This window comes from Bombus fervidus, chromosome 17, assembly GCF_041682495.2.
Source record: "Bombus fervidus isolate BK054 chromosome 17, iyBomFerv1, whole genome shotgun sequence".
Taxonomy (NCBI): Eukaryota; Metazoa; Arthropoda; class Insecta; order Hymenoptera; family Apidae; genus Bombus; species Bombus fervidus.
In genome coordinates, this window is record NC_091533.1 from 5,698,550 (window position 1) to 5,712,871 (window position 14,322).

Consider the following 14,322-nt stretch of genomic DNA (forward strand, 5'->3'; position numbering starts at 1 on the left):
TGGTACAAATTTTAAAGTTTGACTTTGTTTAACTCTTAAAGATGTAAGATCTCCTCGTTTGTACCGTTTATTCTTTGAACCCTCGTTCGTTAAACTAACCAGCTAATGTTATACTTGTCGAGTTGATACGTCTCCGTTCACGCTGTATTTAAGTCACTAAAGTTATTCGATTGCCTGCAGGCGCTACGAAGGTGCTAAAACGTGGTAAAAACGTGTTAAAAGGTCGTGAAGCGTTGCATTGTAAATGAAGTCATCATCGAAGAGAGAAAGATGCTTACCAAACGATAAGATCTAAGGAAATCCGCTAGTGACTTGGAAACACTTCGTATTCATATGAGACAAACTATCAACGAACGACCTCCATTCACTCGTTAAAGCATAAATTCTTCGGTTTATTCGTCGAAAACGAATAAATTTCTTCATAATAAAACGTAGTTAAACACACAATGAGAATAGGTGTGATACATCTACTGCAAGATTATACGTATTAGCATGAAATATTGTAGTTTGACATTTTAGCACGACACATTGTAGCTGAATCGTGCACGAAAGGGTTAAACTCACCCCCAATTATAATGAACTCTCAATTCGAAATTATTTCGCAAACAGTCTCGTTTCAAATCAAATTACAGGCGGTCGTCGAGATTCTCGGAGTGGGAATACGATCCGCGAATTTATTACTTAATAATGTCAAACCGTCGGCTTAATTATTTCATGGCGAGCGGCCTATCTGTTGGCCGCTCTCTTGCTCCTTCCGTTTACATTTTAACGGTTCTTCACTTCCTCCCGGTCTCGATCGACCGGTCGTCCCCGCGCGCTCTTCTCCTGCGTGAAGATCGGCGTGGATCTAGCGCGCATGCGCAGTCGCCAGCGCGCCGGAATATACCACGGCGCAGATCGCGCAACCGCGCCGCTGCCTGCCGACCAACCAGCCGCGCTTCACGTGTGATCTCAAGCAGAAAAAAAATGGTCTACCGGTCCCGATAAGATCGTCTGGTTAAAGCCAAACAAACTATTCCATTAATTCGTAAAAGAAGAAATTTTTCGCCGGCCGGTTCGCCGGGAGAAGCGACTCCAGAAAAGGGGAAAAGAGGAATGGAGAGGAGAGAGGAACGCAAACCCATCGACCACTTTCGCGCTAGCGTCGCACCGCTTTCGAATCGTATAAGAGCGTCCCTTTTCTTTAACGCTGTAACCGACGAATCTCTTTTATCTAGACAAGCTTAGTCAGCGGCTCTGATATAATTATATTCGGCAACGGGAGGAGCGATGGGGAAATAGTTTGTGCACCGGATACGTCGGAAAGAGCAGCGCTCGCCACGCCAGGAAAGCGTAAAGACGTATTATGCGGCTTGCTTCCGTCGTTGTATAAAGGAAGAGCTGTGTTGTGTAAAAAAGGAAAGAGTTTAAAAGAGAGAGAAGAAGAGAGGATGGTTGTCAACAGTCGTGAAGCTTCTTGACGTACCCTTTCTCGCGCTATGACACGTTTTCGGTAATGATATCGTGTTATGATCGCTGCATATATTTACTAGGTGGCAACAATGTGATACTGCTTTAATGCTCGAACGATAACGACCGGCTTACGGTGTAATATTTGGAACAACGGCGAGAAGCGGCCGTGCTAAGTATCGAAACTCGTAGACGCGCTTCAGTGATCCGATGTCTTACCTCTTCTTAAGTCGACCTATTTATTAACTTACGATAACCGAATAAAGGACGAACGTTCGTGATCTTTAGGAATTTTGTCGCGCTAACGTTTCGATATTACATTTATGCAAAAATATTAAAATTAAATTCCACCAAATTAAACAAGCTGAACACAGTTATTAAGCCTTCAAATTCAAAATATCTTTCAACGACTTACTTTATAAGGGATCTTGTCTCACACTTCGAGGATCCTTCTTTGAATCTCTTCGAAAATCGGGTATTTCCAAGCTGCTTAAAGGCATCGGAAGCGGTCGCCTTTGATGATTTCGAGTTCCGTTGGAGCAGTGGCGAAAAGTAGGAAACGGCACTCGTTTTGGATCCGGTAATCCGGTCATTTACAGGTTCGGACGTGAAAATGTTTCCTTCTTAAATGTTATTACCGCTATCCGGCTGCGAGTACAGCCTTTTTCACTCAGCCGCCATTGTGCCATGGATAAACTTCGATAGAGAAGTGGTTGAAGAGCAGAAGCACGCGTTATCCGTTCTATACCCTTTCGTGGAAAGTCTTTGGTCAAATAACAAAGCTACCAGGTAGCGAGGATCGAACATGGATTGTTCAGCCTTTAGTTTGTACACGCTGGTGTAAGGTTTATTGAGTTGCGAGGGAAACCCTGAGCCTCATCCCACTGCCACAAGGAGAAACCTTTTGTACATGAGCTGCGACATTTTCCATCGATACTCGCCAATTAGGTAGTAACGTACAAATTGGAAGCAAATGTCCGAGCGAGTGAAAGAGGTTTGGGCGTAGTGAAAGTTGGAGAAACGTAAAGAGATTTACAATATTGGAGAAATCAACTTAAATTTTAGGGATGTGAAATTATAGATCAACGAATTTAAATGTTAAAGAATTAAAATTTGAATTTATAAGAATCGAAATTTCAAATAAGCAAACTTAAGGTTTCGCAATAACTCGATCTTCGAAATGTCAATTTTTAAACGCTTTAGTTTTAAGTAACGAAATTTAAATTGTCAAAAATTCTACTTGTCCAACAAACATTTTGCAGTTGAATTTCAAGTGTTGTCAAAAGGAAAAGAAGCGTCAAGAATGCGTTGCAGCGCTTGATAAACCAGAAAAGAAATCACGAATCTCGAAGAACGAGTCTCGACGACTCGACAATCTATTTCGTAGGTCCAGTTTCTCCTAGCAAGGCGAGTCATGTTGCTGGCGTTTCGTCTACCTGACGAGAAGTACTTGCTCGGTATATCCAGCTACGTTCCACAATGGCAGAGGCTTATTGGGGTGGACGGCTCATCAGATAGCATTTAAACCGTAGCACTCGTCGTAGTACAGGGATCTAGCGGCGGGCCTGACAATGTTAAAACGAGGTCTGTGTGCGTGGCCATAGGTAAAATGCCACGCGACCACGGGGCCAAAGTCCCTGTCGACCTAAAAGCCCATAGTTCGCACTGGCCCGTAGATGTCCGTCGGATAAGACGACAATGTGAATTATATTCAGCCGGTGCGGTCGGGTACCTATCCGGATGAGTTTCGGTCCCCGAGATAAAGTTAATAGCTTTATTAACTGTGGGAAAAGCCGGCCACGTTACGGGAGTCGTGCGTTTTTCTTTTTTTTTTTTTTTTTTTTTCCCCCTCTACGACAGATTCCTCGCGACATCGCGAGTTCTCGCATAAATGTAATTTATATCGGTGCTACCTTGACGATGATACGTTTGAACGTATCCGTGGTTAACCATAATTTCTATCATAATTTATCTATTAACATTTATTTCATTCGTAGTGGTGCTATATCGACGACGGCGAAATATTTGAATGTTCTGGAAAGAAGATAGAGAACGTTTAATTCGAATGTATTATACAAGTCATTCTGTTCAGTTTTTACTACAATTGCTCTATTAACCTGTAACTAATTACATAATTTGCACAGGTAGCGGGTTAACGATGGCGTGGTGTTTGGATGCGTTGGGAAAGAAACGCTTGAAAACGCTTGGGAAGGGAATACTTACATCGTATGTTTTATACATATTCCGCTCAATTTTTGCTACTTTGTTTCACAATTTGTTTTACAATCAAAACATCTAATATCCAACTCCAAATCCGGAAATCCTTAATTATTCATCCAACTGGCGTAGTTAATGATTTACCAGCTCAAGCCTCATCCAAACCGACCGAAGACATTCCCACAGAAAGGCCAACATCGAGTGGAGGTTTGGAGTGTCCTCGTGGTACTTGGCGCGACAATCACGATCGAGACTTTTCCACAAGATCCTCCGTTCCGATTGGCCTCGTCCCACCTCGAAAATTCTCCGTCCGCTAACGAACCGGCCAATCCTTTCACAAGCCCGATATTCTCACCCCGATTGAATGGAACGAAAGTGCATACCGTATATACCAGCGTATGCTCGCTTCCCGATGAATCGATACGGCATGAAATCGAAGGGTGATCGGGATGATAGGCACCGGATCGATCTTATCAGTTTCGCGCGTAATTACGCGTGTTGGGCATACAGAGGGCCCGCGAGTGCCATTGTACAACCCAACCGATGCACACGATGCTAAAGGGAGAGGAAGAGAACGCGTAGTACAGCTTTGGCCTTAACGAAGATATCGGTGGATCACGTGGATTGAATATGACGGGGCGGTGAGAATGGGCTTATACAGACTATCCCCGATAATCAAACAGCAGAAACAAATAAACATACAAGCGTCAACAATATTAAATTACTTTGACTTTATAAAAATCCATTACGCTAGAATCTAGGAAATACTAAGACCTAGATTCAAACGACGAATATTCTGCTCTTATCGAATCTTTTTAGATTCGAGAAGCTCTTGCCTTACGTTTCAATGCCTACTGTCTGAAATTCAAAATTTCAAGATTTTTATTCCGCTAAATTAAACAGAACTGTTGCAAAATGAAATAGGGCGACAAAATACGTAATACAGCGTTAGCTTTGAGGAAGATATCGGTTGATCACATGGTTTGAACGTGAAGGGGCGGTAAGAAGGGGGCGAGTGTACGGTGCTGCTTACAAGCTGGAAAATCAAGGCGAATATCACAAGCCGTCGGGCAAGTCTGATTGAATTTCCTGTGGCAATAATTCTCCGCTTTTACACGGGCACCGGGCATGCATCGCAACTCTCCTTGTCGGTGTGCCTGTAGGCTGTTGTTGTTCGTGGTAAAAAGGCGGATGCTGTTAGCAGCGCAATTAATATCGCGCGAAATCGTATATCAGCAGACGAGGTTTACGGTTAGGCTCGCGCAGGTAAAAGCTCTCCCTGTATAAAGCCCGGCAAACGTGTGTAAGCGAGCCGCAATCGTCCACCATTTAGTAGGGCTTATTTATAACTATTTAAACGGAGTGGAACGCGCAAAGGAAAATGTTCGTTTCGCGAAAGACAAATTGGGAATGGCCGTGCCGCTAATGCGGTAATTAGTATTCGAGCGGACTCGAAGATCAGAATCGGTTCCTTTTTCTCATCTCTTTCCTTCCTTTTTCGTTTTTTTTTTTTTTTTTTTTTTTTTTTTTTTTTTTTTTTTTTGATTCGTTTGTTTGTTCAAAGTCTCGCGGTTTATTTTTTTCCTTTTTTCCCTTTCACTGACCTGCTCCCTGTTTATAACGCCGCGGTTTGTTGCCATCGTACTTTCGAACGAGATCCCATTTTGCGTCTGAGAAATGAAATACGTACCGTCGCAGTAACGTGTACGAAATATTTAAAACGTATGAATTCTAGTATTCTAGCATTCTGCAAACTGTAAAGTGGAGCAAGATGACGAATGGGTAAACTGCATTAATGTTACTTTGATTTCAAGAAATTCAACACTACGTGTAAGTATGTTGATACTACAACTTCGTAAATTAAAAAGTAAAGGAAACGGATGAGATGAAACTTGTAGTTTTTAAAATTTATATTAGAATTTATAAATATTTATATCATCTCCCTGTGATAAGCAAATTTGCAGAGGTAAATCATTTCTTCTCTGACAAATCAAATATTAACAAGGTACCTAAATCATGAAATTAAGAAATTAATAAAAACGTAGTTAATCAGTTGCGTGTCTGAGAAACTCGTATTCGGAAAACAATTAATTATTAAAATAATAATTAGTATTAAATATAATCGGCTATTATTATACAATTATTCAACGACTTAATCACTTACGATTGCCAAGCAAACTGCTAGAAACTAATCATCCCCGTTAACAGAAATCCAAGAAATCTCATAAAAACCTCGAACCGCAAATAAAGTACCGAAGTTACGACCATAGAAACAGCTCGTAAATTCTTTTCTACGTTTACGTCCAATTTCACCCAAAAATCCAAGCCATATAACCAAACTTTACAACGAATACTTTGAACGAACGGCCAAAGATCCGTCTCTATCGAAAGAAGTAAAACGAGCCTTCTTCGATTCGATCGGGTGGGGTGCAATAAACGAATAAAGCGGTAAAACTCTGGACATATTGTTCGAGCAGATGCAGCAATGATTTGGTTCTTTTCGAACCTGGTGACAATGCTCGCCTAACAAAGTGACTCAGACACGACCGCGTAAAACAAGGAAGCGGAATTTATAAGTTATTGCAGGCTTAACACGTCCGTCGGTGCGACGCGGCTCACGAAACGGAACAACCAACGGTTGTTAGATGCTACCTAAATTAATTTACGAGCCCGGACCGACTTTTCTTCGGTCGTTATGGCATTCTTGTTGAAATAATGGCTCCTCGAAACCGACGATATCCTTGGTATGAGACGAGCGCGATGATACTCCAAAGAAAAGCGTATTAACGCGTTTGCGTAACTAATATCATTACGCACGCCGTTCTGGAACGTGACCGTCTTGCGGCTAAGTGTCGCGTAATTACATGTATGTACTTATATGTACGTAGGGGTTTTGACGTGATAACGAGTAAGAGGAATCTAACGCTGTGGTTAGGTTTCTCGTATAATGGACATTTTCTTAAGGAGAAGTAGCATATGGGCATATATGGTTCGAAGAGCGAGTACTTGTAGGGTAAGCGCTAAAATTTTCTACATCTGTACTTAATGACGTTTAGACGTTCGTAAGTTTTAAAAACTCGAAAAGTACGAAAGCTTCAAAAAGTATCGACATTCGAGGATTTGAAAATTCAGAAATTCGAGAATTTGGAAATTATATCAAATAGGAGAGAACGAATTACCGTTGATCTTACGATAATACCATTACGAACCGGAGAAAGATCCATCCCTTAATTTTGTCAAACAGAAGCTCCGAGAAATCGCGAATAAACAAATAAACGAACAAACCAGGACCAACAGCTAACCCATATCAGCCCCGTAACCGATTAATTCGATTCCCCCTTTTCATCCGCACGTTCTCCACTTGTCCTTGCCGTTCACTTTCCTCGGTTTACCCTGCGACCAGTGGTGTGTACCGAAGATTACAAATTTCAATCTCACCGGTGCGTGACGTGGTGTTACATTCATGACCGCCCTCTCGAGGCAATCCTTCCACCACCCTTTGTCTCGATTTCTCTATATTTCTCCCTCTTTACCCTTCTCTGCGCCCTAACATCGTTTATTTTAGGGACGAAGTTAGCGCTGCGCACACAAACGTTTTGCGGTCGTGTTTGCTCGTAGCCTCCGGTTGGAAACGTAAGCCAGTTTGATGCTCGGTTGCTTCGATCCCGCTGGATACCGGTATGCTAGGTACAGGGGTAACTGAATAATACGGCATGATTATACGGCCGACCCCGTGGACGAGGGAGGCCCGGATAATTCTCTCTGGTCGAGCGGGGTAGCGATAATCTTCGCTAAAGGTGCTCGTTACGTTTGATTTTTGTGTACTCGGCCTTCTGCTTCCACGCAGGCGTTGAAACGCTTCTAGGGTGGATTAAACGCGTCTTTTTTTAGATTACACTAGGGTTTGGATAACGTTAAATAGAGGACACGGAGTAACGATGATTCGTCGCTAATTTACCAGGACGACAGATTTTTCATATTACTGATAACGGAATAACAATTAAAATTACTCGAAGATCCAAGAACCGGAAAGATTTACGTTAGAAGAAGCTTTTTGAACTAAATACTCTGTTTCGATGCAGAGAGTGATTGTATTTTAGTTATGTAACTGATAATAATTATATTACCAATCGTTTTTCTCTAACGTTAAAAGTTAGTCTCGGTTCGATTTAACATTGAACGTTTTCTTAAAACGTTAAAAGTATTAATTGTTTGTCAAAACGAGAGTACAGCGAAGATTACGATAGAGTTAAGTGAAAACTCATAACGAAGCCAAAGCCTTATACCTTGATGCTTTGAAAACATCCACGATTACGTCTCAAGATATTTAAACTCGAAATGGACATAAAATTATATTGTTCTACTATAATATATTATAATATAATTTTCAAATTCTTCTGAAAATTTCTTCTGAATTTGTATGTTAAGCGAACAAAGACAGGTAAATTATTTTAGTGCGAGAAATAATATGTGTTAGTCGGAAATACGTTGTTGTGACGACGCAAAGAGTCGAGTTGATGATCTACCAAGATTGATTCACGCTGGGCGGATACCAACGATGACGCGTCTTGTCGCAGAAATGTTCCGCCTTTCTGTGCCTTTAACACGACTTGTCACCGCTTATCGACCAGGTAAATCAGCAATAAAAATATCTCGGCAAGAAAGCAATAAAAAATATAATTAGCGCGTCTAACGTTATTCACGGTTACCGTGCGCCTAGATGCTTGATATTTTGTACTCATTTACGGCAAACTGGGTAAAATATCACGTGCAATGTAAATAAAACACGCTTTTTTATTAACTTGCTCACTTTTTACTCGATTAATGCTCTATATAAAACCTCACTAATCTCAACTGGTCTAACAGGTCAAATCATTGACATAATAATATTTTCTTGCGTACTATCAGATCATATGGAAGACGAAGTAAACCTGTAAAATTATTAGGAAATTATTACCATCGTTAAATCGTAATCGCTACGAGCTAATCTCTCAACTACCCTTGTAACCGAGGATATTAACATTAAGTGAACAAACTTTTTTCCTTCTGGTAAGTTATATTCTTGTACTATTGCTCTCGAGCTGCCAATGCACGCGATATACTTCGCTATTTATCACGCGACTAATAACGCTTAAAACTTGTTCATAACTAAACTTGCCGAACAAACTAAATTATTTAGTTCGATTCAAATTCTTCTGGCTCAAATAATAATTCCATACATTCTATTGTTCTCATAATTCCCATCCTATGATTCTAAAACAACTAAAATAAATAACAACTATATTTTAATATAGAAAATAGGTGTTTATATTACATTGAATGAAATTGAATAACCAACGACAAAAAGGATAAGAAAAAGGAGGAAGGAAAGGTAAGATCAAAGAGGGTCGTAAGTCTGATACGATCGAAAGCAACGGGAATTGCGATACTTTCTCCTTCGTCGCTTGTAACACGTGTCCCTCGTCTCCGTTCCTCGGTCCGGCGAGTGAAACGAGCGCGCGACTTGACAAATCCGCCCGGCTTCCCGTATTTATAAACACTCTCACGCTACATGAATTTAAGCCACCGCGAAAGAACACAGGCTGACGAAGCGCGGTAGTCTCTCTGTTTCGCGTCGGGGCGCGAGAGAGCTCTTTTCTACCAGCCGCGACGCGACGCGTCGTCTCCCTTTCTCTCCCCCCATAAATCACCCAGATTTCTCTTCGGCTCGTCTTGGTTACGAGATCGTCCAACTTGGATCCTTCGCTGCCACGATCCAGGAAGTCTCAGACGCCGTGAAACTTTTTATCCGTGAGAACACCGTATATTCGCGGCCTGATCCACGGTTAATTAATTCTTTCTCTATTCCTCGCGATTTTCGCCTTTTCCTTTTTCATTCGTTCCTCCTTAATCATACGAATAAGTATATAATAAGCTGATTTTTAACTTAAAAATTGGAAGAAACAAGATACGTGATAAAAACATCGAGAAGTAGCATTTACGCGATAAAGAAATGATACACTGGCAATGTATTAACGATTCTATTGACGTATTACACGAGTGTAATTTATAACTTATATGTCGTATATGTGTATATTCCCGATGCAGCGATATAATATTCAATCACGAAAACCTACAAGATCCTCCATGAGATTAATCCTCGCCTTCTCTGTAGCGCACCTAGATATGCCAAACCACGACAAAATACATCGATTCAAGGCTCATCGCTTCCAAACTTCCCGACAGACTGAAAGCAAAACCATCTCGATAAACCACCCGCGGAATAATCGCGCGTTCTCCGAGAATCGACGAACGTGCAAACTGCGACCAGAGACAGAGAAGCGTCATCTCGGAATAGACGCGACGAAACGGCAGAGAAACGGAGTAACGAGTTCGAGCAAAGGAGAAACTTGCGCCATCCTCCCCTTTCTATCAGGAGGTGCGGGGCAGATGCGTTTGAGCTGCTCGATTCCGTACCTACGATCCTCTCTCTATCTCTCTCTTCTTCCTCTCCTCTTCGTCTACCGATCTTTCCTCTTCGTCCCTCTGTCTCGCTACATCTCAGCCGTTTTTACGACGCTTTGAGTCGCGGGCGTCGCAGCGGAATGCGCTAATGAGGACTTGGCTACCGTCGCACTTCCCCCTTTCGTTCGTCGGCGCACCCCAACCGCACCGCGGGCGACCACGGTGGCAGAGACTGCAACGCCACAGACCTAACGTTTTCCTTTTTTCGAACACCGGCTCTCTCGATCACGCTCTCGCGGCGATTCCGCTCTCGCCGCCTATTGATATGTGGCTAGTTAAATTTGCCCGTGACACCGGCTATTCCTGGACCAAAGACCCGCGGGTACCGCGATTTAGCTTACGACGTGGTGCACGCTCGTGAAGGTAAGTTCGAGTTGGCTTTTGGTACGCACGATTTGATATTTCTGATGCTTTTTCAAGTGATCAGCAGGAATTTTTTAAATCCAAAGAAATTGTTCGATGAGATGTAAGTGTAGATGATCTTGGGGACATAAAGCGGGAGATAAAGCTCAGATTTATCGTTTTCATGGTTTATTCGATAATCTGTCTGACACAGAAGTGTTTTGCGATTTAAATATTGTATCATTTGATCGTTTCTTCGTTCGTTCGCTTGAAAAGGATCACATCGATATCTGAAAACTGTAAATTCGTGATCGATGTTACGATTCATCTTGAAATCTGCTTTCTATAGATACAGGAACCTCCCGTTCTACTTAAGTATTATAACTGTACTATATCCAAGACTTCTTTGTCTTTTTTACAATAATTATCCTTTAAAAGCAAATATAGCTATCTAAAAATCTCGTACTCGCGAGTCATGAGTAACGAGCATTTTTTCTTTCGCGTTATTTTCCTTTCTCGCGTAATAAATAATGCTGGCGAGGCGATAGGAGAGGTTTCATCGTTCCGTGAAAACATTTTCACCCTTTTCTTCGACGATGAGCGTAGCACCCCAACACTCGCGGTTAAGGAACTTCCTTTCGAACCGTGCACCGTCACGAGGAAGGGAGCTCGAAAGAGCGAGCCGCGGCTGCGACTGCGTCGAATGCAACACTTAACGCACCTTTCGTCGAGCAGCCGTGTCACGGCGTGAAATCATCTACACGGCCCTCCAGGATACGCTGAATAACGAGCGCAATCTTTACTTTTTTCCTTTTACTTTTCGACTATCCGCTCGAACGCTCGTGCACACGCGCTCCGTCGTCTGGCGGTGTCGTGAGGGAAGGATTCGCGAGTCGAGAAAAGGAAAGAGATGAGTAGATGCGAGGGAGTCCTCTGTCAATGGTACTACATTTTAAAGTGCACCAAGGGGACGAGAGGGAATATCGCGCATCGTGCACCGACCTTCTTTCAAATGCTTCTTCGTGAATATTATCCACAGATGAAGAGGGACCTCAGAAGGAAATATATCGAATTTATTTTGTAATTTTAATATTTCAGATTAATTTTTCTAGGACAAACTTTTCCATAGTCCCAAAATGTTCAGTTGAGAAAAGGTTAATTTCAAATCTAAAAACTAATAACTATTACGAATAAACTATTTAGTATCGATAAAATGTTCCAGCGTAGGGAAAACCGATAAAACATGGTTTAAGAAACACGGACAAGAATTTTCACTCGGAAATTGCAACGAACATTCTACAACATCGAACCACAAAATATCAACACCTGTAACAGCAACAACAACATTATAAATAGTATTTCACAAAGAGACGAAGATCGCGTCGCAATTTCATGGCAGTCGTAGAGACACGCCGACAGAAAAGTTATTGCCGCGAATAAATATTCATGAGCAATCGTGCGCCCGCGCGCGTGAAGATTTTTTTTTTTTACAAGGCTTTCAATATCTCGCCGAGAAAATGCGATTTCTTAGACGCGTTCAGCCGCGGGAGTATATTCTAATTTATGTAAGAAGCGCGCAACGGGATTGGCCGTTACTATACGTGCAGACGCTTTCCATGCCCGTGTCGCGGAGATTACGGTCCAGCCGAGAAGTGCAAATGGCCCCGTGTAATATATAATGACACAAAAGCGGCATCTCCGTTGACCGGCGTCAACGTTTACAACGCCGGAAAAATTTATAATTACTATTTCACTCGGGGCCCCGTTTATATTTCAAAAGATTACAACTCGGTGTCGCGGTTATTTATCGCCGATAAAACCGGTAATCGTCGCTGAATTCAATAACATTGCAGCACCGCTGGACAGGCGCGCGCGCGCGTGCAGTCAACTTGGACAAAGTGCATATTGCGCTCTTTTCTAAGTAGATTCAACCTGAACGATGTAACAAAGGTATAAAGGAAAATAATAATCACCTTTCGACGAGTTTCGATGCTTCGTGGATAATCGAAAAAATGTTACCGCTCATAAGACGAAGGTAAACGCTTTATGGAGATGAAAATTTTATGGAAAACATGTTTGTGTTGCCAGTATTAAGATTGATACGCTTAATACTGGAAGTATTATACAGCGGCTATAAAGGGTACTTGTTCGGTAAACAAGTAAAAGAATAAAATCATATAAAAACAAATAAAAGCAGAGATTTCTAAATAACGAAATAAACAAAGTACCTAGATGATGTTTCTTGAAAGCAAAAATCTAAAAGTCCAGAGGCGTTCCGTTTTATGGGCAGAACGTACATTGTCTTAAACAAAAAGTACCGTTTACATCGAAACTGGCTGGGATTCTCGTACAATTCTTCATAAACGTAGTGGCGAATAACTTCCGCCATGTTGATTTTCCCGTCAGCAGGATCGACTCCGACAAGAACCCTCGAGGGGCTAATTAAACCCGTCGAGTCCACTTACGGTAACAGACTTATTGTTAATTAATTCGTTCCAAATGTGGAGTTGTGGCGCCTATGGTGCTTCCTTCGAGCTACAAAGAAAACAATTAATTCCACTCTATCCGCGTGCTGCCTGTTGAACCACTGCAACCGCGGGTGCTCCCTCGGCGAAAAGCGGACAAAACTCGATTCACACGAGCAGCTTTTCGCAGGAATACTATCGGAAGAGGAAAGGATCCCATGTAAAAACGATCGTACGCCGCTTTCATCGTAGTGGTAAAAACTTCCGTAAGAACTCACGGGTTCCTACACTATGGGTCATACATGCCCGTACAGAAGCCCTAGGATAGCTGGCTCAAAACTGGGACAAATTTTTAATAAAATTATAAATGCAATTTCAAAAAAGCAGTATCTGTTTATAAACATCATCGGGCCTCTGAATTTATTTAAGGCCATATTCAAAAAATAAACAGTCAGAATAAAAGATTGATGATAAAAATTAAAAAGAGAAGAAGAATCTCCGCCCCAAAAATCTTAAGACAATTGTTCCTAGACTGCAAATGTTTATGCGCTTATGTCACATGTTATATATGAAAAATGCACAAGGATGAGCACAAATGTAAACGTTTATACATTTTGTGACGTTTAGATGATAACGAATATCGTTGTCCAAGTTCCACTTTATTCCTTAATTCTTGCAGTTTGATTTATCCGTATTCTTATTTAACTTTATGATCAAGATACATTTTTTAGAAAGGAGCAAGTTTCACGATACTTTTGAGCGATAGTGTACGCCGTTCTTCCGCAAACAACCGCATAAAAAAAGCGCGCCCAAAGTGGAACCCCGTCGATTGGCGCCAATGAACGCGATGCACGGCAACGACGCAGGCGCAGTCGCGTGCGCAGTGGTGGGGCACAGTGGTTTCTAACCGTACAAGGGAGATGCGCTTAGGCAAGGCGCGCTTTTTGTCGAGCCGTACACCGTGTACGCGCGGATGCTTATTGCGACGATCCAACAAAATGCCTTCCGCCCTAGTTGAATAGGGGCGCCGTAAACCAGTAATAACACCAGCATCGTTCACACCATCAAAACGTTGCCCCGACCTCGTCGTGTCTTTATTAACGAGCTACATAATCGTTGATTCGATCGTGAGCCTGCCTCAGAAAAATCGCGAGATTATCGTGTAGTCACGGTGTATCATAACGAAGGTTACAAGCTTCAAGATGCAGACAGACATGATTCTTCCATGTATAAGTAGTTTGTTCTGATATATCGTAAATGTAATATAAATTGCAACGAGTTAAAGATTGTGGACCAGCAAAGATTCATGACTCCCGTCCCTCGTGGCAAAACATGATTTGTCGTC